This window comes from Pan troglodytes, chromosome 7 (assembly GCF_028858775.2).
Source record: "Pan troglodytes isolate AG18354 chromosome 7, NHGRI_mPanTro3-v2.0_pri, whole genome shotgun sequence".
Classification (NCBI taxonomy): domain Eukaryota; kingdom Metazoa; phylum Chordata; class Mammalia; order Primates; family Hominidae; genus Pan; species Pan troglodytes.
Genome location: NC_072405.2, coordinates 128,513,470 through 128,538,436, shown reverse-complemented (window position 1 = coordinate 128,538,436; position 24,967 = coordinate 128,513,470). Strand labels below are relative to the sequence as shown.

Here is a 24,967-nt window from a genome sequence, read left to right as displayed (position 1 = left end):
CCCAAAGTGGAGACTTACCTGTGGTTTTGACAAGTCAGATGGCCCCTGTGCATTAAACCTGTGATCTGGATTTGACCTGTCCCATGCTCTGCTGAGGGATGCATCACATTCAGTGCAGTGATTGTGATCATAACTGGGAGTCCACCAAGAGCTCTGTGCACTTTAAAATGCACTTCCTCGGCCGGGTGCCGTGGCTCACACTTGTAATCCCAGCACTTTGGGAGGCTGAGATGGGTGGATCACTTGAGGTCAGGAGTTTGAAACCAGCCTGTCCAACATGGTGAAACCCCATCTCTATTAAAAATACAAAATTAGCCTGGCATGATGGCACACACCTGTAATCCCAGCTACTCGGGAGACTGAGGCAGGAGAATCGTTTGAACCCCAGAGGTGGAGGTTACAGTGAGCTGAGATTGAGGCATTGCACTCCACCCTGGGCAACAGGAGCAAAACTCCATCTCAAAAAGATAAAAATAAAAAGCACTTCCTCACACATTTTTAAATTTTAGATTATTATAAAATCATCCTGAGGTAATTTTGGCAGAGATTCTTATCTCCACTTTCTAAATTAGAAATCTGACTTCACAGAGGTTCATGACACTCTAGGTCACATAGCTGGTAAATGACAAAGCCCAAATCCAAGGTCCTCTGCCGCTTTGTTCTTTCCACTATGACATTCTGCCTCCTGCCCACATGGATGTCCTGCAGGCATCTATAATACATATCCAACACCAAATTTTTATCTTCTGCTCTTGAAAAAAACCCAGTCCTCCTCCTCTCGCTTTCCCTGCTGATTTAATAACTGCCCTTCCCTTAATTACCCACCCTAGAAACTTGAGGTCCTCCTGTCTTTTCTCCTGCCACCTGTCTTAGAGTCAACCCAGGATTTTCTTTTTTAGATGTCAAACAAAAATGTCTTCCCTCTTAATTGTAGTCACTGGTACTGCCATGATTCGGGCCTTCATTACCACTTACATGGCCCACATGAATATTCAGTAGTTTAACTCATTCACCAAATCATCACTGAAGTTCTTCTCTGTTCCAGGAACTGTGCTTGGTGCGAGGGAGACTGTTCTGAGGAAAAAGCGAAACATGGATCTTATTTTCATGGTGCTGTGGTCTCAATTAAGTATTAATCAAATAATCACCCCAACAAATGTAAAAACAGCAACTCTGACAATTGCCACAAGGCAAGCCATATAATCCCCTACCTGCAGAACCAGTATGGAGTAAGATTTCTAAACCATAACTATGACCGTGGCACACCCTCTGCTATGAAACTTTCCTAAATGCCCACTGCCTGCATGATAAAATCCAAACCCATTAGCCTGGTATACCTGTCTCTTCATGATCTGGCTCCAAACACTAGATTAGGTTGCAAGCCACTACAACCCCATCTCTCTCCCACCCCTCGCTCAATTAACTCATCCTATGACTAAGCCATAGCTGATCCTTTTATTTATTTATTTATTTTTTACTTCTTGCCATTCCAGAAACAGATCTGTTCTTTCATTCTTCCACATCTTGGCTTAAACAAAACTCTCGTCCAGAAATTCAGTCCCTCTAGCAATACAAGGAAATAGCCTACTCATGCTTCAGGCTGAGCTGAAATGACCCCTCCCACTCACTCTCTGGATGTGATTAATTATTCCTCACGGTTTCCAACACGTTTTCCACACTACTAACGTAGCACTTCTCCCATTGTAATCTGATTACTTACTTTTTCCTTTCATCTCACCCCCATCCCTCAGATTTTGAACCACTTTTGGGGAGAGATCGTTTTAATTAATAGAGGTTTGAATTTCTATTTATTTTATTGCATAGAGCCAGACCGTAAATACTAATAGATGAGACAAAAAATATTTTGATCCCTTATTTCTTTTCACTATGAATATCTAATTTCTCATAGGCACTCCTTTCATCCTAATTTAACTTCAAGAAGTTTTCCCCGTAGTTATTTTTTTTTTAGAAATCATACGCAAATAATTCCAGAGGCCTTCATATCTTCGTATTCCACCACACGTCTTCTCTTCTCAATGGACAATATGTCCCCCACCCCTCCTGCCTTTTAAATCTCTCAGGCAGTTGGCACAAGGACAGGTTTTGCATATTTGCATAATCACTGGTTCAATGATTACAAAGTGACCATATCAAAATATGGAAAATGTGTTCTTTGGGAAGGCCTTGATGTGTTTGTTTTTTATTTTTGTTTTTGTTTTTAATGTTTGTAAAGCATCAGGAATTAATGAAGAAACTGTCAAGTCTGTTTCCGTTGCATTTCCAAGCTTGACGAAGTCTAGATCTTGTTTCTCTGCTAAAGTGGCTTGAATCATGATTTTTAGCAACTGGCTCCTAGGGTTTGTAACAAGAAATTGAGAAACACATGAGAATAATGAGAACAGCTTTTTGAGAAACTGATTTTATAACATGATAGGAATGATGGAAGAAAAATGTAGTGATTAACTAAATTCTTGGGAAGGAGGTAAGGTGTTACTTAAAATGTACGCTCTTTAAAGGGCCTATAGATTCCTAGGATCTGGCAACTGAAATGATCATTTCTTAGAGACTGTCACATTTCCTATTCTAAAACCTAACAGTCACAGAAGTCATAAAATACAGAATCATGGCCAGATTATTTATGTCGATTTAAATAGTGGATAGATATATCTTTGTAAAGTGGAAAATAAAATTTAAAAAATAACCCAGCAGAATTGCTGTAGAGAACATTATTCACCACGTCCATTCCTGAATAGCATGGCGATGGAACTGTACACACCAAAAGGTTCACTCACACTGTTGTGTGCCGAGAGATACTGATTCTCTCAGTCCTAGACACAGAACTCCCAGGTTGGTCCCACCATTCAAGAACAGCCTCAACCATTTATCCAGAACTCCAGGCAAGCATTACCATTTTCAGTGTAAGCCATAGCTTTAACAAGAGTAATACGTACTTGAATGTTCATAATAAGGATATCATTCAGGTAAACAGTGGAAGCTCAGGGATAAATTCTGTTTCATCCATTACTGTGTAATGAACTACCTCAAAAACTTAGTGGCTTAACATAACAACTGTTTTATTATATCTCACAATGTTGAGAGTTGCACGTTGGGGCAGAGCTCAGCTGAGCAACTCTCCAGCTTCACATGGCATTGCCTGTGGCTCCTATGTGATATTAAGCTGGTGTCAGGACTGGTCCAAGACAACTTTACTCACCTTCCTGGTGCCTTGGCAGGGATGGCTGCAAGACCTGGCTCAGCTGGCCTCTCCCTATCTCCATATATTGTCAGGATGTCTCCATGTGGTCTCTCCAGAAGGGTAGTAGAGCTTCTCAACGGATCAAATGCAAGCTGACAATTCTCTGACAGGCCAGGCCCAGAACTGGCATAGCATCATTCCATCATTCTCCTGGTCAAAGCAGTCAGAGGCCAACCTCCACTCAAAGGGAGGGATAATAGACCTCCATCTCTCACTGGGAGGTGATATGAAAGAATTTGTAGCTACCTTTAATCCACCCAAGGGTGTTCGTAAAATTACCTCATATGTTCGATTTAGGATTTGTACTTTAGATTTATAACCTAGATGGAATAGGTCATTTGTTCATTCTGTTATTTAAAAGGTATTTATCAAGCATTTGATAATTGTTGATATAGCTCTGTGCTGTCTACTGAGATAAACCAGGAAAACACACAGGACATAGTCTCTCTCCTCTAGGAATTTGCATCTAGATGTGAACAGAAGGCAAACCACACAGCAAGCAATTCGAGTATATAATAAAATAGCTAAAATGGCAAAATGCACGTCATAGACGTGTATGGGCAACACAGATGCCTACAAGGTTCAGGCAAACGTAAAAAAAGAGTGAGGTGAGGTGAGCTGGCCTGTGAACAGTAGGAAGGATGTTGGGGGCAGCGGAGACCCAGACAGTTCATGCCACATCTAAAGGGGCAGCTTTGCTCAGCTCCAGCCTGTTGTTGCTTTAGAGAATGTGAGACAATGATGTTACAACTGCCAATTTTTCAGAGAACTATAAATCTCCCAATTATTAAATGTTGGTAATTATTCAAATTTGGCCTACTGACCACTAGTTTTCAGCCCCTAAAATAGACGGTAAGTGCTTTAGGATTCATGGAAAGAGGAGATGAAGGTCAACTAGATGAACACTATTCAAAGTGTGGGCTGACAAGATATGGAATCAAGCTAAGTGTCTACCAATGGAAAAATTGATTTAAAAAAAATGTATATATATACAACGGGATACTATTGAGCCATAAAAAAGGAGACACTGTCATTTGCAACAACATAGATGAACCTGGAGTATGTTATGCTAAGTGAAATAAGCCCAGCATCGAAAGACAAATACCACACATTCTTGCTTATAAGTGGAATCTAAAAATGTTGAACTCATAGCAGAGAGTAGAATGGTGGTTGCTAGGGGCTGGGGATGGCAGGGGTGGGGGTGGGGAGATGTTGGTCAAAGGATATAAAGTTAGGAGGAATAAGTTTTTGAAATCTGTTGCACAGCATGGTGATTATCGTTAATAATAGATGGTTGCATATCCAAAATGTATAAAAGAATAGATTTTAAATGTTCTCAGCACAAAAAACAAATGTGTAAGGTGATGGATATGTTAATTAGCTTGATTTACTCATCTCACAATTATACATATATCAAAATATTACATTGCATTCCCATAAATATATACAATTATTTGTCAATTAAAAATAAAAATGGAAAATAATAGTAAAGTGTGATCTGAGTACCAGTACCATGCTGTGAATTGTTTATTACTGATCCACAATGGGATAGATAAATAACTTGATAATAAGAGTTTAAGCCCTCATAGCAATTTAATATCCAAGGCTGTAATCAGTATACTTGTCTTCTTGAGTACAGACCAACTTGGGTGTTGCAGAACTTGGGCTGTGAGCTATACTTGGTGTGAGCTGCATGCTAGTCAGGTGCAGTAGGACCACATGTGACCAAGCACTGGAATAGAGAAGCCCATGGTGAGGCACCATGGAGAATTTGGACCTCAAATAACAGGCAGGATTGGGATTAGCACAGAGGACAGAAAGCTTTTCTAAGTATTAGGAACAGCACATCCAGAAATCAGAGTCAATAAGGCACTAAGAAAAATCGGGAGAGCTGATTTGTGAAGGGCATTATGGAGGGTGCAGATGGTTGGATAAAGATTATGGAGAGCCTTGGACATAGCCTTGTACAATTGAATTTATCCTTTAAGAAATGTGGAGCCACAGGAGGTTTTTGAATACAGATGGGCATCACTAACTTTCTAAAATACCCTTTCTACTTTTTTTCTCCTCTCTTTCAAGGCCTGATTCAAATTCCACCCTCTCCAGGACTAGTCCATGCAATAGCAATCACTCCCTTTATAAAATCTAGGTAACCTTTTTTCTTTTTCTGAATCAACAGATACCTTATACTGTTAATTATTTTTCTGTAAAGATATTGTCTTTTCTTCCAAATATTTCAAGCACTTTATGGACAAAAACTCCCTTACCCAGTTCTGAATCTTCCTCAGAATCTAGCACAATCCCTCACCCATACTGACATTCATTTGGTATGTGCTGATGAGCAAGACAGGTTTTGTAGGGATACTGATCTGGTAAAAAGTGTTTTGAATAGATGGGAGCAGAAAGTAGAAAGTTAGAGACCAGGGCCGGGCACAGTGGCTCACGCCTGTAATCCCAACACTTTGGGAGGCCGAGGTGGGCAGATCACAAGGTCAAGAGATCAAGACCATCCTGGCCAACATAGTGAAACCCTGTCTCTACTAAAAATACAAAAATTAGCTGGGTGTGGTGGTGTGCATCTGTAGTCCCAGATACTTGGGAGGCTGAGGCAGAAGAATCGCTTGAACCCAGGAGGCAGAAGTTGCAGTGAGCTGAGATCGCACCACTGCACTCCAGCCTGGTGACAGAGCGAGACTCCGTCTCAAAAAAAAAGGTAGAGACCAGATGAAGACACCACAAGGGCCTAAACGATGAATGCGGAGACCAGGGACTGGCAAGGAAAAACTGATATAGAGGGTGGATATAGGGAATGAATATTTTCAGAAACATGTTATGCACACAAAGTCACATTAGCAGTTTCCTGAAATCTCACACCACATTCATACATAGCTAATATTTTCTTTGTCAAGAAATGTTGAGAATAAGCTTTGTTACTTAAGAGTTTTCCAGATTGCTGAAACTTACTGTTTTAAGCACCTAGATTTCCAAAATCTATCATTATGCACATCAGTTATTTATTATGCTATGATACTCATATCCCTACCCTAAATAGCCCTGGACTGCTGTAATGTTGTATTTTTTCTGTTTCTTCACTTCTCTACCAACTGCTAGTAATTGATATTATCTGTAGATCTTGGCTACTTCTATGCTGCTACTTACTTCACAGAACTTGTTCTGAGTGAAGATTAAAATATAGATCTCTGGAGTAGAAAGCACTCAATGACTGCACCAAAAGCAATGGCAACAAAAGACAAAATTGACAAATGGGATCTAATTAAACTAAAGAGCTTCTGCACAGCAAAAGAAACTACCATCAGAGTGAACAGGCAACCTACAAAATGGGAGAAAATTTTTGCAACCTACTCATCTGACAGAGGGCTAATATCCAGAATCTACAATGAACTTAAACAAATTTACAAGAAAAAAACAAACAACCCCATCAAAAAGTGGGCGAAGGACATGAACAGACACTTCTCAAAAGAAGACATTTATGCAGCCAAAAAACACATGAAAAAATGCTCATCATCACTGGCCATCAGAGAAATGCAAATCAAAACCACAATGAGATACCATCTCACACCAGTTAGAATGGCAATCATTAAAAAGTCAGGAAACAACAGGTGCTGGAGAGGATGTGGAGAAATAGGAACAGTTTTACACTGTTGGTGGGACGGTAAACTAGTTCAACCATTGTGGAAGTCAGTGTGGCGATTCCTCGGGGATCTAGAACTAGAAATACCATTTGACCCAGCCATCCCATTACTGGGTATATACCCAAAGGACTATAAATCATGCTGCTATAAAGACACATGCACACGTATGTTTATTGCGGCATTATTCACAATAGCAAAGACTTGGAACCAACCCAAATGTCCAACAATGATAGACTGGATTAAGAAAATGTGGCACATATACACCATGGAATACTATGCAGCCATAAAAAATAATGAGTTCATGTCCCTTGTAGGGACATGGATGAAATTGGAAATCATCATTCTCAGTAAACTATCGCAAGAACAAAAAACCAAACACCGCATATTCTCACTCATAGGTGGGAATTGAACAATGAGATCACATGGACACAGGAAGGGGAATATCACACTCTGGGGACTGTGGTGGGGTGGGAGGGGGGGAGGGATAGCATTGGGAGATATACCTAATGCTAGATGATGAGTTAGTGGGTGCAGCGCACCAGCATGGCACATGTATACATATGTAACTAACCTGCACAATGTGCACATGTACCCTAAAACTTAAAGTATAATAAAAAAAAAAGAAAGCACCCAATGACAACTATTTTTCTTGCAATGTATAATAAAATTCTCAAAGCTTTTTCACTAACATTTAGATTTATTTTTGATATTACATTTATTTTATAGGGGTTGGCAAACTTTTTTGTAAATAACCAGATGGTAAATATTTTGGAGTTTGTGAGTTATATGATCTCTGTAACTACGCAGCTCTTCTGTTGTTTTGAAAGCAGCTATAAGACAATACGTAAACAAATGGGTGTGGCTGTGATCCAATAAAACTTTATTTTCAGAAACAGGAGTGGGCTGGATTTGTCCTACAGGGGCTATAGTTTGCCAATACTTGTTTTAGATTATTAAAATTGCCAGAGCCTAACATTTCAAATAGAGGGATTTGTCCTTAACTTGATTTATAAAGAAAATAATATATTTTTTCATGTCTATATTCCTCTAGCTTAAATATTCTTATTCAGATTTTTAAATAGTGCTGCAAATAAATTCTCCTAACGTGTAACAACTGCAGTAGCAGCTTAGCCCCCTTGTTTAACCTTCGGTCTGAGGATTGGTCCTATCTAACCTCTGCCTTCACCTCCAGCCATTGTGCCACTGCACTTTATTCTCCTTTCTAGTTTGTTACATCCATGCGCTCTAAGGCACCCTCTCCTAAGCCACTGATTTCTGTAGGAAACAAGAGCTTTGTCATCAGCCAGCAAGTCCTGGGAAAGAATTACAATTTCGTGAGTATTATAGCTTTAAAGCAAAGATAAACAACAGTTATTTGTATTGAATTCAACACTAAGTTAACTTAAACGACTTTCCCCTACCTTCTGATTTCCAAATTAAATTAAACACTAAGTTTCTAACATCTATACCCACAGTAAATAGCATCTTGCATACATGCCTGTGAAAATGCTTCCTGCTTCAGTGATATTTGGAATTTTCTTGAGACAAAGAAGATATAGATATATTTCCTTAAGCCTCTTTAGCTGAACATCACACTACAAGATGAAAAGCTTGACAGTGTTGCCTCTTTTGGTGTAGATGACACTACCAAGGGCACACACTATGACCATCAGCTAACATGCTGCAGAAACCATAACCTGGGCATGCAGGCTGCTGCATGTTGAAACAAAAGGTCTTGACATCCTGACATAGAAGGTGAACAACAGTGTGAAATACACTTGGTGTCTGTCTAAAGTGACATTGTAGTTAACCAGATTTCTGCCTCCATATGGAACCTTCCTGTCAGAAGAAAAGGACTGATTCTAGTCCCTGTATTTTATTCTATCAACACGATATTCTGTTTCTTCTTCGGATGCCATTCTGAATAACCTATGACTGAGATCAATCAATCCACAGTGATTCTTGCTTGTTTCCACTATGATATTATTCCTTGGGACCACCAACAGATAATCTAAAAAAGCTTGACAGTATCACAAGTATATTTGCATCAAACTCATGAACTCTACTCTCAATTTCCAAGTAGGGTACAAGACCTTGTGTGTTTATGGGAAGTTGGGGTGTGGTCAATAGGTGGGTGTGCTGTGCTGAAACTTTTTTTCTCTTGAATGTTTTTTTAATTCTGTAGCTTTCCTGAACCGACCAGAATTGACCTAGACTTCATCTCATGATATAGTCCTATGAGGGCTAAGGAATAAGACTTTAGGAGCTCCATAAGCCTTGCTTCGCCCTTAATAACTTCAGTGTGTAGAATAATTATGCAAGAGTTTCAGTTCAGGAGTCAGCAGATCTAGGCTGTCTTCCAGGTTCTGCTCTTTGGGATTCTAGAACAAGTCTTGCTCAGAGCATCTGTGAAAATTAACAAGGTAGTGAATTTTGATGATCTGCTGCATGGCAAGCCACCCCATACTGGAGAGGCTCAAAACAACAATTATTATTTGCTCATGATTTTGCAATTTGGGCAAGGCTTAGCAGGGACCTCTTATTTTTTCCATACATACTATCATTGGGGACTGAGGATCCACATCCAAGATGTTTCACTGAAATGGCTAGCATGTTAGCACAGGCAGTTGGCTGCTTGTTCAGCTGCGGTGGCAGCTGATATTTGGAATAACCTCAGTTGCCCTCCATGTGGGCCTGTCCATGTTGCATCATGGCTTATTCACAGCATGGCGACTAGGTTCAAAGGAGGAAGAAACAGAAGTTTCCAGTCCTCCTAAAGATTAAGCCCAGAACAGACACAAAGAAATTTCTGTCATATGCTGTTGGTCCAAGAAGTCTCAGGCCTGTCCCAGATTCAAGGAAGCAGGAGGGAGAAAAAAGACCCCATCTCTCAGTGAGAGGTAGGGAGAAAGGCTATGACAAAATATTTGCAGCCATCTGACATAGGATATGGAGATCATTCGTGGTTTTTATTTCCTGTAATATAAATTTTACCCTACAAGATTCAGATTTAAGTTCAGTATTTTATCTCTTTGCCAAAAGATGAGGTCCAGCCTCCCTCCACCCTTTTATGCTTCATCGTATTCTCATTCTTTATTAAAAAGGCAGGGATTTGAGGTTTGTTAGGTATCTACAGGATACAAGATCCATGATATATGGTCTTTCATTTACCATATTTCATTGCATCTGAGATCCAACTTGTCTCATATTTTAACATTTCTGAATTGTACCTTTTACAATCTAGGAAGTCTTGTAATCACTGTAGGTCACATGGCAGTGATGCACGTCTGAAGTGGCCTGTGATTGTGCATATCTTCATTACTTCACTCAAATTCACCTGTTGAGTTTAATCACTATTGAAAAACATCTTCAGAAATATTATACTATAATTTGGCATTGAAGGAAAAATGTGTCTTGTATGCCAAAAGTCAAAGAAACAGTGCCATTAGTGAGGCAAATGTTTGACATTTGAGGTATAATTACAACTTCATATATTTTTGCAAAGCAGCAAACTGAGCTTTGCACTACCTCAAATAGAAAGATATTACAAGTAGATGAAGGTGTGTTGCGTTTTATTACGGAGATACATCCAAAATGTTTACTTATCACACGTGAAGTTTATACCAGAAGGCATAGAAATTGTCAAGTTCTTTAGAGCAGATTAAAGAAATCTTTAAGCCACAAAAGGCTAATAATTATGCCTGATGCAGGACTATAAAAAGCATTATATCATAGTTTAATCAGCATTTTTTTTTTCTTTCTCAGTGGTACTTTTTTAAAAATGTACTTTGGGTCAGACATGGTGGCACACACCTGTAGTCCCAGCCACTTGGGAGGCTGAGGCAGGAAGATCACTTGAGCCCAGGAGTTTGGGACTTCAGTGCACTATGATCTTGCCTACAAAGGGCCACTACACTCCATTCTGGGCCACATAGTGAGACCCCCATCTCTAAAGCTTTTTGAAAAAAATGTATCTTGGATTTGATGAAATATAGTAGTTCTCTCTCTCACACACACACACACACACAAAATCTGCAACACACACACAAATCTTCTCCTTTTACACATGAGGAAGCTGTGGTTCAGATGGCTCATAGAACTTAAACAACTTGACCAGTCTCAAAGCTGCCAAATGGAAGAATTTGTTACCTTCCTTATCCCACACTGGTTCCTTAAAATGGTAGGGCAACACAGGTTGGTGGTTCTGGAAAGATATGAATATTGTGTAGTGACAGCCATTCCACCTCCTGTCTCCAGCAAACTTCAAAAATATGAATGAAGTGCTGTTGTAGTCCCCCGAAACCAAACACTAACCGTCTGGAGGGAAAGCTTTTCATGGGGCTGGGCCACTGCCCAGGACTCCCTCGCAATCCTGTTCAGAAGAATAGAAAATTAAGAAAAAAAAAAAAGCTTACTTGTAGAGTTTTATAAGGGCCTCATAATTTTATAGATTCAGAATTACTTCTCTGAAATGGGAATAATTTAAAATAAGAAATATTTTCCAACTCTTCAGAACAGAAGTAGGTTTAAGGAAGACTTGCCCAAACTGTTATTTTAAAGCAGGACATTAAACATTCCTTGGCCCTTGCAAAAGAAAGCTGTCGTTTAGGTCATTGCTACTCACTCACCCTAAGGAAATGCCAGGAGCTTCCTCCCTCTCTCCCTGTCTGGGCCAGCTCCATGGGAGGGCCACTGTGGACAGCAGCAAGGGCCTGCTTTCCTCTTGTTTATTTCCACTGCAAAGAGGAGAGGAGAGGCTTCTAGACTGCCCCTACCATAATGAGTGAGACTCCATCACTTCTAATACAGTCCTTCATTATTTATCTTACATTTGTTTAGTTTAGGAGACTATGCTGATTATTTGGGAGTTGTGCAAAGATGCTTAAAACACAATCCCTTCCCACGTGAAGTTTCCGTAACTAGACAGGGGGATAAGTCTTGGGCAGAATTCCCAGCCATATCTGTAAACAGCAAGGAGAGCTCCTCCCCCTCCCTTCTGCTCCCCTGGAATCTTGCCCTTCTATAATAGCATGCAGGACATCGTGCAGTAGTGGTTTTTCTGTGTGCGAATCTCTCATTAGACTGGGAGCTTTCTGAAGGCAAGAGCAGGGGTTATTTGTTGTTCATTTTTATATCCCTGATGTTTAGCACAGTGCCTAGGACAGCAATCAAGAGATGATGGTTATTCCATTTGTTCATCCATTCATTCAACAAAATCATGTGGAGGTTCAGAGCAGGGAGAGATAGGCTTTGAGAGAATATGTGAGGCCTTCTTTCAGAAGTAGCCAGTGCCAGCAGCACTTGCTCTTACAGAAAGGGTAGAATTTGGGCAGAAGGATGAGGAAAGAAGTAGAGACCATGTAAACAAGGGTAGGGCCGTGTAGGACAAATTTAATCCGTTTCTGTGTCTGGAATGCATTGTGGATAAGGATGGAAGGAGAGGTTGAGGTTGCCATCATGAATGGCCTGGAATATTAGGTCAAGTTATTTTCTTGTTTTTTTCTTTTCAAATGAGACAACAATAAATAGAATCCCTCTCCAAGCTGCACTGCTCTGGAGGACAGCAGGGAAAAATGGTATAGGTAGCTTCTCATTAGTAAATGTATCTGGGATTTGTCTTCCTCCTCGCAAATGATGTACAAAGAATACTGCTTTAACAACAACAGATTCCAGGTCTTGGCTGTGATGCAGACTACACTTCCTTAGGGAGGTGGAAGTGCATATAACTAAGAGCCAGAGCAGGTTTCATCCTGGCTTCATCAGTTCTTAGTGGTGTGACCCAACCTCTTTGTGCTCTAGTTCTCCCATTTCAAAGCGGAACTGATAATCATATCAACTTCAAAGCTGTTACGAGGCTTAAAAGTAATAATGCACGTAAACCCCAGGGAACAGTACTTCTTGGCACATGAGGGTTTCACAAATGTTAGCTATTATTATCCCTTGTCTTCTGTGTACCTTGGTTTCCTCATCCAAATAGAGATAATACCATCCCAGCCCATTTCTCCTGGACCCTGACAGAATAAAATGCAATTAAATGTGTGAAAGCAATCTGGAAGTTAAGTGCTGCATAGCAGCAAGGTGGTGGTAGGACTGTTAATTACCATATCCTTGGCTAAGAGGTTTGGTAATTACCATATCCTTGGCTGAGAGGTTATCCCAGGAGGTTGGGCTGAAAGGTAGGGGGGTCTTGGCTCTCTGGGCTCTCCAGGGTATTGGCCACAGGTGTGTGTTTGTGAATGGCTTCTCTAGATACAGTATGTCAACGTAAAGGCCTTATTTGACTGGTCCAAGATTACATAAAGATGGGAATAAGGAAATCAACTAAGCAAGAAATAAATAAGGTTTAAGCCCCACAGCTTTGCAAGCAGTGTAATTTCAAACATCGTAGTCTTGGACATCTGGGCTCTATTACCTAAAATCTCATTAAACCTTCAGCTTCATAATTCTGTGTAGAACCTGGTAAATTGCAAGATCCTGCTGATGGCCACCAGCCAGTTCAAGCAATTAATCACAAGGGTCCCCAAGCAGGTTTGAGACTCATGCCAAGTGGATTATTTAAGGGGAAAGTGCGTACACAAAAGAAATAGTCCAGTCCACACAGTTTTATAGCAACGTGCTTTGAGGCTCTGCCCACACAGAGAAAGTATCTGTTATCATTAAGACATCTCATAACTCTTTCCTCAATGGAAATTAGTACCCACCAGCCCAGGGAAGATCTCCAAACCTCATTAACTGCAATATAGATTGTAACCTGCTGAGAGCTGAAGGCTGTAGTTCAGACAAAACCAAGCCCTACCCTTTCACCACCCTCAGCAGTTTCTCATTTTGGGGAACTCGACTTGAGCTCTTTTTTCTTTTAAACTTTTCTGGAATGTCTGGACATTCCAGAAATGTTTGCATTTCCCTCTGTGTTCCAGACCAAAGGGCAAGAACCCACAATATAATAACCTTGGAGACTGTCTTCAGAATCCTGCCCTGGTATGACCCAAGGGGAAAGAGCTCATAACAAAGGAACTATTTCTCATAAGATTTCTTGCTTGATTTTGCCAATTCAAAGAGGTTTATGTAAACAAGATAATCATCCGCACTTCAGAATGTTTATGAAGCCTTTTCTAATTACTATTTTGTATATAGAGTGATTCTGGGAACATGATGGAGAACAGAGGAGAAGCCTTGAGCCCTCCCTACATACAGCAGGAAGGAGAGTGAGAACAAGAGTACATTTACAATATGGGTGAAAGGATTTGAAGCTTCACCTTGCTGTTTAGGTTTCTTCTCTCTAAACTTTTTTTTTTTACTAAATTGCTGTCTCTCTTTTCTCCACTATAGAGTGGCGCTGTCAAATATGGTAGCCACCAGGCATACATAACCACATAAAGATAAATGAATTGGAATTAAATAAAATTTAAAAGTAATTTCCTCCATGCACCAGCTACATTTCAAGTGCTCAGTAGCCACATGTGGCTAATGGCTGCCATGTTAGACCAGATCTAGAACATTTCCATCATTGCACATAGTTCAGTTCACATAGGCTTTGAGAGAATATGTGAGGCCTTCTTTCAGGAGTAGCCAGTGCCAGTAGCACTTACTCCTCCTCCTTCCTACTCAAAGTATGGTCCACACACCAGCAGCACTGGTATCACCTGACAACTTGTAGAACTATGTGATCTGCATTTTAACAAGATACCCAGGTGATGCATACACACATCTTAAAATCTGAGAAGCACTGTTTAAAGATACCTTCTACTCTAAGATTCCGTATGACACAATGTCATCACTGTTGTAAGTATTATTCATTAATACTTTTTTATTTTTATTTTATTTTATTTTATTTTTGAGACAGAGTTTCACTCTTGTTGCCCAGGCTGGAGTGCAATGGCACAATCTCGGCTCACCACAACCTCTGCCTCCTGAGTTCAAGTGAGTCTCCTGCCTCAGCCTCCCGAGTAGCTGGGATTACAGGCATGCACTACCACACCCAGCTAGTTTTGTGTTTTTAGTAGAGACGGGGTTTCTCCATGTTGATCAGACTGGTCTTGAACTCCCGACCTCAGGTGATCCACCCGCCTCAGCCTCCCAAAGTGTCATTAATACATTTTTATCTTGCATAGCTTTGTTTCCAAAAGAGATATTTCTATCTCCTTGAGAGGTGACAAAAAAAAAGGAGTGTTTACGTAGACCTTGTATTCTCCTTTAAAAGTGTGCTTTTCTTTTTCTCTTGGAAAAGCTGCAGGATCTGGAGATTTTTAAAAATATTTTATCTAAAGTAGTGAATCTTAGAGAACATTGTTCCAATGCAGAATCTGTTGGATCAGTCAACAGGGAAGCCCTTGAAATTAAAATAAGTTTAAAGCAAAAGGCAAAGAGGAGAAAAGATAATTTAAAAGAAGAAGAAGAAGAAGAAAGGAACTTCACTTATTCATACAGTTGACAAACACACAAGGCTCTGTGCTCTGTGACTAAGAGAGATGGGGTGCAGAAGCAATGAGAGAAATTAGAAAACAGTCCCTCGGAGTATAATCTGCCACCCAGTCTAACATTGTGGAGACGGAGGGAAATTTCAATGGTATCTTAGATTATACTTCAAGGTACATTTTTATGCTGTTTTGTGCCAGTGGACAGAGTTGTCCTCTGGAAGGTTCTATGGGCTTTTAGCTAGCTGTCAGAATGTAATGGCTTGAGATACTTGCCTCTGTCCAGTGCAAAAAAAAAAAAAGTGGAATCACTGAGGTTACCAGTGACTAATTGGCTGTACAAATGCATCCCTGCTGAGAGCATCTGGCCTGATGATGCTTCTCCCAGAAATGCATCATCCTGTATTCATGTGGTACAAGATGATAGTCCACTGTTGTCACCAGGCTTCTAGCTCAAGAGAGCTATAAAGCTGGGTGAGGCTTTGCCATCTTTCTAGGGAAACATTCCCCAGAGACTGGAGTTAATAGATATCCTAAATGATCACACAGAATGTATAGAGTTTCAGATACTTGCATATACTGAAATTTCTAAACCAATTCTCATTAGAGAACAATATCCTGGCCTCCCAGGAAATTCTGCCCATACTTGAAAACTGCTGATTTCATTCATGTGGCTTTCTTCATACATACATTCATTGATTCACTCACTCATTTGACAAACATTTCAGGAGCACCTTTGATAGTCCAGACATTCTACCACACACAACAGAAAGAGAAGAATGAGACATACTTCTTGCCTGAAGGAACTTAAGGTTCACAGCAGTAGTGCTTACAGAGAGGTCCTCAGACTAGCAATATCAGTGTCCCTGCAACATTATTATGAATTCAAAGTCACGGGGCTATCCCAGATCTACTGAATCAGATTATTTCCATTTGGTGCCCAGAAAACAGCATTTTACCAAGCTCTCTGGGGCATTTCTAAGCAGAGTAAAGTTTGAGAAACACTCATCTAGAGACAGCGCATCAGTGATTCTAATAGATTGTGATACAGATTCTATGTAATAATATAGTAATGTGTAATTATACAGATTGGAGACTCTTCAACCCCTGAAGCCCCCAAGGCAATGCAGGATACTTTAGCGTTTTAATACAATACATGTTGTTTGATTGATGTATGAGAAACCTGTAAACAATCGTGGAATGATGGACCATGCCTGTATTCCCAGGACTTTGACTGGGTTGAATAGCTTCTCCTGTCTGCCTCACTCTAAATATTTGGATCACTGCACTGTATTATATCCAGGATTTGTGGCATTTTATTATGTGAAAAGAACAAGGCTATAAACCAAATTTTCCTGCAGTATATACCACTTTTCTCTGTCTGAAGGACAAATAACTACTATTTAAGTACTGGGGGAAAGATGTAGGTGTGTTCATGGATTTTGCCAAGCTGCTTTCGTGTGAATTCTCAAGGCTATGATTAAACAGACTTTTCTAGTCCTCCCCTGGACATTCTGAATCATTGGAAATGGAGACAGGCTGGACAAAATAAAAATGTTAAGAAGCTCCCTCAGATGAGTTTGAGGCAGTCAAGTTTGAGAATCTCTCATCAAAATGTCAGGGTTCTTAAACCTCGGAATCTAGAGATTCAATTTAACCTCCAGGAATCAGAGTCAGTTTCTGAGAGGTTTTTCAGGCTCATAGTGTAGTAGACTAGCAGCCTTACTTTCAGAACAGTAAATGAGCAAATACGATGTCCTTTTTTTTCCCCAAGGGCTGAGGAAAAGGAGAGAGACAGTTTGCACACAAGGGCATTCTTTCTCTCTCACTTTCTCAATGTGTGTGTTGGTTGGGACCTTCACTTGTCACGAGAACCCTTCAAAACTCCCCAGAGAAAGGTGACCATCCAAGCAACGAGGACTGCAAAGCCAGGCAGCAGAACTACTCCTCTGACAGTATCGGGAGCCAGTTACATTTTAATAGAAACAATAACACCAAGGGGTGAGAGGGTGGGGGTGGAGGCCAAGGCCTTCCTATCCCATCTAGGTATTCGTCTAAAAATGTTGCCATGGGGCCTTGAGACCTTGTATTTCTCGCTTAACATTTCTGGAATTAACAGGCCCCTGATATTTCATAGTCAGATCAAAGATCATAGCCTAGCCTAAAGGCCACAGCCTGTCTTTGATCACTCACCCCTCCAAGTCTGGCTTTCTGCATTTGTGGAGTAAAGGTCATGGTACCTACCTACTTTGGTTGCTGCAAAGTGAACACAGGTTCTTAGCCTGATACTAAGCACCTAGGAAGTACTTGGTGAATGATAGTGCTAACTCTTATGGTCATTGTGTTATCTGTAGACTCTGCTCCTCAAGGTTCTTCATAAAAACAGAACTAATAAGATGCATAAATATGTATAGAGAGATGTATTATAAGGAATTGGCTTATTCAATTGTGAAGGTGGAGAAGTCCCAAGATTTGCAAAATGGAGATCCAGGAGAGCCAACGGTATGGTTCCAGTCTGAATTTGAGTCCAAAGGCAGGAGATGGCAGTCAGGCAGAAAGAGTGAATTATCCCTTACCCAGCCTATTCTCTTTAGGCCTTCGATGGATTGAATGGGGTCCACTTGTATTAGGGAGGGCTATCTGCTTTACAAAGTCTACCAATTCAGTTGTTCATCTTATCTACAAATACCTTTATAGACAAACCCAGAATAATGTTTAACCAAATATCTGGACACCCAGTGGCCCAATCAAGTTCACACATAAAATTAACCATCACAGACTTATTGTGCTTTCCAGTTTACTAACGATAATGGGAAGTTACCAGTTAGTATGTATGCATCTCTGTTTTATTACACTTAACCCAAGTTCTCTGTCATCCTGATACCAATCTCGTTGGAGATTCTTTTATTATATTTTTTTCTTTTTTTCTTTTTTTGAGACAGAGTCTCGCTCTGTCGCCTAGGCTGGAGTGCAGTGACGCAATCTCGGCTCATTGCAAGCCCCGCCTCCCAGGTTCACACCATTCTTCTGCCTCAGCCTCCTGCATAGCTGGGACCACAGGTGCCAGCCGCCACGCCTAGCTAATTTTTTGTATTTTTAGTGGAGATGGGGTTTCACCATGTTAGCCAGGATGGTCTCGATCTCCTGACCTCGTGATCTGCCCGGCTCGGCCTCCCAAAGTGCTGGGATTACAGGCATGAGCCACCATGTCCGGCCTCTTTGGAGATTCTGACCTTCATCTTCATGCGGTCAGAGGGTTGATTCCTTAATCATACTCTCAGTGGGCAACTCCCCCTCCCGATCCCGCTTCCCTTCGTCAAATTCTTGTGGGGCAGAGAGTGGCAGACATGGGACCAGCGCTGCTGAGAATACATATGATTTCTCCCACCATAGACTAGAAGCAAAGTTTAGCTTTATGGCCACATAAATCCTTTGTCCTTCTTTTATCTTTTACCTCTCCCATACATATTAATTAATTAATTAATTAAGCATACCTCTCTAAATCATCCAATCTTGATTCTTATAATGGTAATGCCTGTGAGGGTTCTAAAAGTTAGAAATGATTTAATATTAGAGGTTTTGATTACATTGAATATAAAATCACATAAAATGAGCAAATGATGAGAAGAAGAGGGGAGTGAGGTTTGAAATTAGCCTTATTTCCTGTACATACACGAGGCACACTTATGTTGGTTTTTATCTTGGCCTATTTTGGGAGTGATATATTTGGCTCACAACCAGGAGTAGAAAATAGAAACAAACAAAAAAAAAAAAGGATGAGTTCATGTCCTTTGTAGGGACATGGATGAAGCTGGAAACTATTATTCTCAGCAAACTATCGCAAGGACAAAAAACCAAACACCGCATGTTCTCACTCATAGGTGGGAATTGAACAATGAGAACACTTGGACACAGGAAGGGGAACATCACACACCGGGGCCTGTCGTGGGGTGGGGGGAGGGGAGAGGGATAGCATTAGGAGATATACCTAATGTAAATGAAGAGTTAATAGGTGCAGCACACCAACATAGCACATGTATACATATGTAACAAACCTGCACATGTACCCTAGAACTTAAAGTATAATAATAATAAAAAAAGAATAAAAAAAAAGAAAAGAAAATAGAAACAAGGACCTGTATCTTCCAAACCAACCTCAGTACCACTGACATTTTGAGCCAGATAATTTTCTGTTGTGAGGGCTGTCCTATACATTCTAAAATGTTCAGCAGTTTAATGGGTTTCTACCCATTAGATGCCAGTAGTACCTGCCTCTCCCCCGACACACACACACACACATACACATACACACACACACAAGTTGTTACCACCAGTGTCTCCAGACATTGCCAATTGTGCTGTAGGGGGCAAAATTATACCCAGTTGAGAACCACTGCTCTAAACATAGGAAAAATCTTAAGACTGTTAAAATAAAAATGTGCTGGCTTTCTCTGGGTCAAACCTCTTATTTATGGCACTCCATGTATAGGATTCATGTTTGATGAGAATTCTTTTATGCAAACACAGTTACTTGATTTCTCTCCTCCATTCTTGTTGGAGAATTTCTTTTCCCAACAAACATTTCTTATTGAGTCAGGAAAGCACTGTTGTGAGAACAGATCTGGGTTCTAGTCTCAGCTCTATGCATTCTAGCACTGTAGCTGTGACAGCTAACGACCCTGCTGTCATTTTCTCTGTGTGAATTACAGGAATAATGAATCCAAACCTCAAAAATGGCAGTACAGATTCAATGAGTAACTGCCTATAAAACCTTTGTAGGCATATTGTAGTCGTTCCATAAATGTGAGCTCTGCTTATTGGCTATTTTGCTGGGGCACCCATGGATCTCACTTTTTTGGAATGTGCATTTCACACCAGATATAAATTGTCCCACATTGAAGTTGCAGTTCAGACACACCCCCAAAGGCCTTGAACTCATTACACGAAAGACACTTTCAGATAGAAGATATGGACCCTTCTTTCTGAAGGGAAGACACTAAACAGCCCTTTTAAAGGATGATGTCTTATTTCCCCCTTGGGCCCATGAGATGTGGGGCTGCCTGGATATAATATCTTTTCTTCTTCTCCACACACAACAATCCTTCAGCCCTGTGCGCTGGAGTTAGGAAAGGTGGGGCGGGACATAATCCATCCCAGATCTGTTATTGAACCTTTTGCCAAGCTGGCCACTGCCTCCTGGGCCAGTCACTTCCTGCCTTTGAAGTGTTTCAGACTCCCTTTCTCATGGAACTGTCTGTTAAGGGCTGCGCTAATCTGGGAGAGAGCAGGAGCCAGAGTGTGCCCAAAGTGGCCTTGGCAAGCAGGAAGACAGTTATCTGCCTCCTGGGAGTTGCAAAGGCTTGACCTCTGGGTATTTTGTTTCTTTTCCTGGCCCCCAGCTATAGCATTAGAACATTGACATTTAGCATTAAAACACTGATACTTAGCGTTAGAGCTTTGACTTTGATTTCTCCAAGGAATTTTAGGAATTCATGATAATAATAATAAAACAATAGTAGCTATCACTTAGTTATTTACTATTTACTAAACACCATGCAAAATGCTTTTCCTATGAGCCCTTTTTAACATCACAGCAGCCTGGTGAGGCAGGAATTATGACTGCCATTTTAAAGGTGAAGAAAATGAGCTTGGGAAAAATTCATGTGTTCAACATCACATAGCTAGGAAGTAGTGAGCCTAGGATGTGAACCCATATCTGCCAGAGCCCATGATCCTGACCACTGGACTCCAGTGCTTCCCTCCTCATCCCAGACTCTGAAGCCATAGGGCTAAATATGATGATTGATTCCAAGAATTGATTCCAAGAATTCTTGATTCCAATAATTCCAAGAATGTCTAAACTATTAATAGTAATGGTGGTCCATCAAACAGAGGTTTGAAAAAGAGCCTTTTACTATTTGTTAGCTGCAAAATCCATACATGGACAGCCCCCAGGATGTACATCTTCCTTGAGTAAGTAGTTGATAAAGCAGAGAAAAAAACCAGAGCAATCCCACTCTCCACATGCAGACCAGGATTGAATCTCATGCAACATTAGTTACTGAATTAAACAGAGAAACAAAGATTCTCCTCCAACATCATTCCTTTCTTTATTAACTTTACAACTATTTAATAAGCACTTTCTGTACACCTGACACTGCACATTGCATTAGGAGAATACACAACAATAAGACATGGCATCACCCACAAAAAAATTAAGAGGAATGATGGATACATTAAACTGAAGTGTTCATTGTGGGTTTTTTGGTAAAAATTTGAGATGCCACACTCGCACACAGGAGAGAGTTGTTAGCTGTGTCTAGAAGGAAAGAATACTTCATAAAGGAAGTGACGCTCTAGGTGGTTGTGAAAGAGGGAGGGGTTGGTGTTCACTAATGCTAGAGGGTATATAAAGAAGACACCCTGGGAAAAAGAAAGGATCAGCAAGACCAGGAACAACCCCACACATATGCAGAGCCAGAAGGAGGCTGGGATGGCTGAAGCACAGGGGATGGAGCCCAAAGAGCGTTGTATATCAAGGACCACATGTTTCCCCCTTTTCAGAGCCAGGGCCGCCTAATGCAAACTGCCATTTTGCATTTTGACCTCATGTAGATTTATGTACCCGAAGACATGATTCCTGTTGCAGATAAGTCTCTAGCAAAGTGATGATGGCAGAACCCATCACTATACAGATGTGATAGAAAGATTAAGGTTCAAGGGTCCAGGTGTGTGTAGCTGGGTGTAGTGGTGCACGCCACGCCTGTGGTCCCAGGAAGGCTGAGAAGTGAGGGGATCACTTGAGCCTGGGAGGTCGAGGCTACAATGAGCCGTGATGTTGCCACTGCACCCCAGCCTGGTTGACGAGAGCTAGACCCTGTCTCCAAAAAATAATAATAGGAAGAAGAAAGACTAAGGTTCAAGGCCTACTTTCACCACGTGTCTTACACATACAGCCTGAGTAAATGGGGACCTCTTGTCCTCACATTAAGTCCATCTCAGCATGGTGACCCATTCAAAAGGAACACAATACTAACTGCAAAAACAGCAAAGAGCAATGAAGGATCACTGACTACCATGGAAAGATTTCAAAGATGACACTCCTCTGCCATAGCACACTCTTTTCTTTGGCCATCCCTTTTCCCAATGCCCCACTCATTGTGGCCACCACTGTCCCAAACCTCCTATGTCACCCTCTAAACCTTCAACTTGTCTCTCTCTGGCTTCTAGTTCTATTTATATTTATATCTTGCAGGAGTATCTTGTTGCTCTAATATAAATTCATTTTAGCCTCTGATTTTTTTTTTTTTTTTTTGGTACTCTAATAGGGCCCTTCATCGTGCTTATTGGGCTTGTGGATAAACATGGGAGCCTACTCAGAAGATGGGATGGGAAAGGCTCAGAATATTTCTATGTTCCTCCCTATCACTCCTGTATGTCACTAGAGGGGGACACACCTAAGTCTGGTGTATTGGTTTGTTGTCGTGCTGCTGATAAAGACATACCAGACTGGGTAAATTATAAAGAAAAAGAGGTTTAATTGACTCACAGTTCCACGTGGCTGGGGAGGCTTCACAATCATAGCAGAAGGTGAAAGTCACATCTTACATGGGGGCAGGCAAGAGAGAATGGGAGCCAAGGAAAAGGGGAAACCTGTTATAAAACCATCAGATCTCATGAGACTTATTCACTACCACGAGAACAATATGGGGGAAACTGCCCCCATGATTCAATTATCTCCCATCGGGTTCTCCCCACAACTCGTGGGAATTATGGGAGCTGCAGTTCAAGATAAGATTTGGGTGGGGACACAGCCAAACCATATCATTTGGATATAGCTTTGATCCTTACTAGCTGTGTGACCTTGGGTTAATAATACTTCTGGGCTTCAATTTCCTAATCTATAAAATGGGAATAATTCTACATATCCTGAGAAGAGGATTAGGCAACCATAAGGGAAAGTGCTCTAAAGTGTACCGCACTCCGCTTACATCCGTGGTTATAAGTGCTTTTTTAATATCCTAAGATTAGACATATCTGCTTTCTCTCAGCTACCAGAGACCATGGTAGGAAACATGGTTATTTAAAGAAGCAGTAACTATGATAAACCTAGTTATCAACTCATGACTCAGGTTCCAAAGTATAATAATTAATTAGGGCTTACTCTTTATTATCATTATTCTTTTTTAAAATTGTATTTTATAGGTTATTCATTATTTTCCAAGGTCACACATTTTCTGGATCTGATTTTAGCCAAGTCTCAAGGATGGTACACTGTGTCAAGTTCCTAGAAATCAATGTTGTTCTTTCAGGCTGTACTGCCCTCCTAGCAGGTCAACCTGGACAGGATCTTATGCACATTGGTGTTTATCCCCCTTTCAAAATACTGAAGTGTTTCTCTTAATGAAATTACAAAGTATTTATTTTCAAGATAGTATTAGTGAGTGAAAACAATCATGATGCTTTAGTTAGTCATGGGGCAATCCTGCAACCCTGTGAGCCTAATTTTTGTTGTTGTTTTGCAAAATACTATGATGACAGTAATAAAAATTCTAGGGCCTTCATTTTCACATACAGTTCTCTTCTATGCATATATATAAGCTTTAGATTGTAGTATATCATAACTGTTTCCATGTTGCTACATAATCATAATCATCATAATTAGTATTATTTTAATGGCCATGTAATTATCCATCTTGTTAATGTACCATAATTTACTTAACCTAAATCTTCAACAATAAGAGAGTGGTTGCTTCCAATTTTTCCTCTGTGATAAATAACCTCTAGTTTACCTATTTGTGCATATAGCTTCTTTCTTTTTTTCAGATTATTTCCTTAGGATATACTCCTAGGAATGGAATTACTACATTTAGGCATATGCATTTTTAATAATTTTTGAATAAATTGACATTATTTTTCCAGTTGACAATGCCATCAACAATAATAGTATTCTGCTTTCAATACAACCTATCAGAAGTATTATTATTTGATATTTAATACACTTACATAGTACCTTTTATTTTTTCATTTTCTCAAAAATAGCAAATGTTAATCAAACACTTGCTTACAAATAGTGCATTCTGTCATGTTTTGAAAAGCCAGTTAGTTAGATTTGAGAGCCAGGTTTGAAAACTGAGGTAGATTTTTTTTTCTTTTGCATCAAGAATACCTGCTGTGCTTCTCTCCCATTGTCTGAGAGTTTTGTGTATTAGAAACTAATACTGATATTTTCTGAGCAAAACATTCCATTGTACTCATATAATAATTCTTGAAGACCTATGTATAAGGAACTGTAGGGAGTACCCTAATAAAATAACGGGAACTTTAGACAATTTAAATTAGAACACTCAGGAAAATACATTAATATTTTTATACTAGCACTCCCAAGCCCAAAAGCAGGGTTGCAATTCAATTAGTTTAATCTCTGGTCCGATTTTAATGACTTTCTCTATTTAGTCTCTAACCTTCCCAGCCAATCTGACTTCGCAACTAGCAAACTCAAGAGCTCCAGCCATTCCGCTTCCGATATTTTTTTTCTAGATTTCATCCCAAGAAATCTTTCCAATAAATGAAGCCCCCATCTCTCTCCCACAATAAAATGCTTCACACCATCCCCAATCTTACCTTGCACCAGACCAAGCAAA

The 24,967-nt window shown here is 40.3% G+C and overlaps 1 protein-coding gene across 6 annotated transcripts in view; it reads left to right on the top strand.

The window, feature by feature from the left end:
* The window catches only part of SAMD12 (sterile alpha motif domain containing 12), a 492,602-nt gene that overhangs the window by 400,604 nt on the left and 67,031 nt on the right, over positions 1–24,967 (top strand). The gene's annotated exons all lie outside the window — the stretch shown is intronic.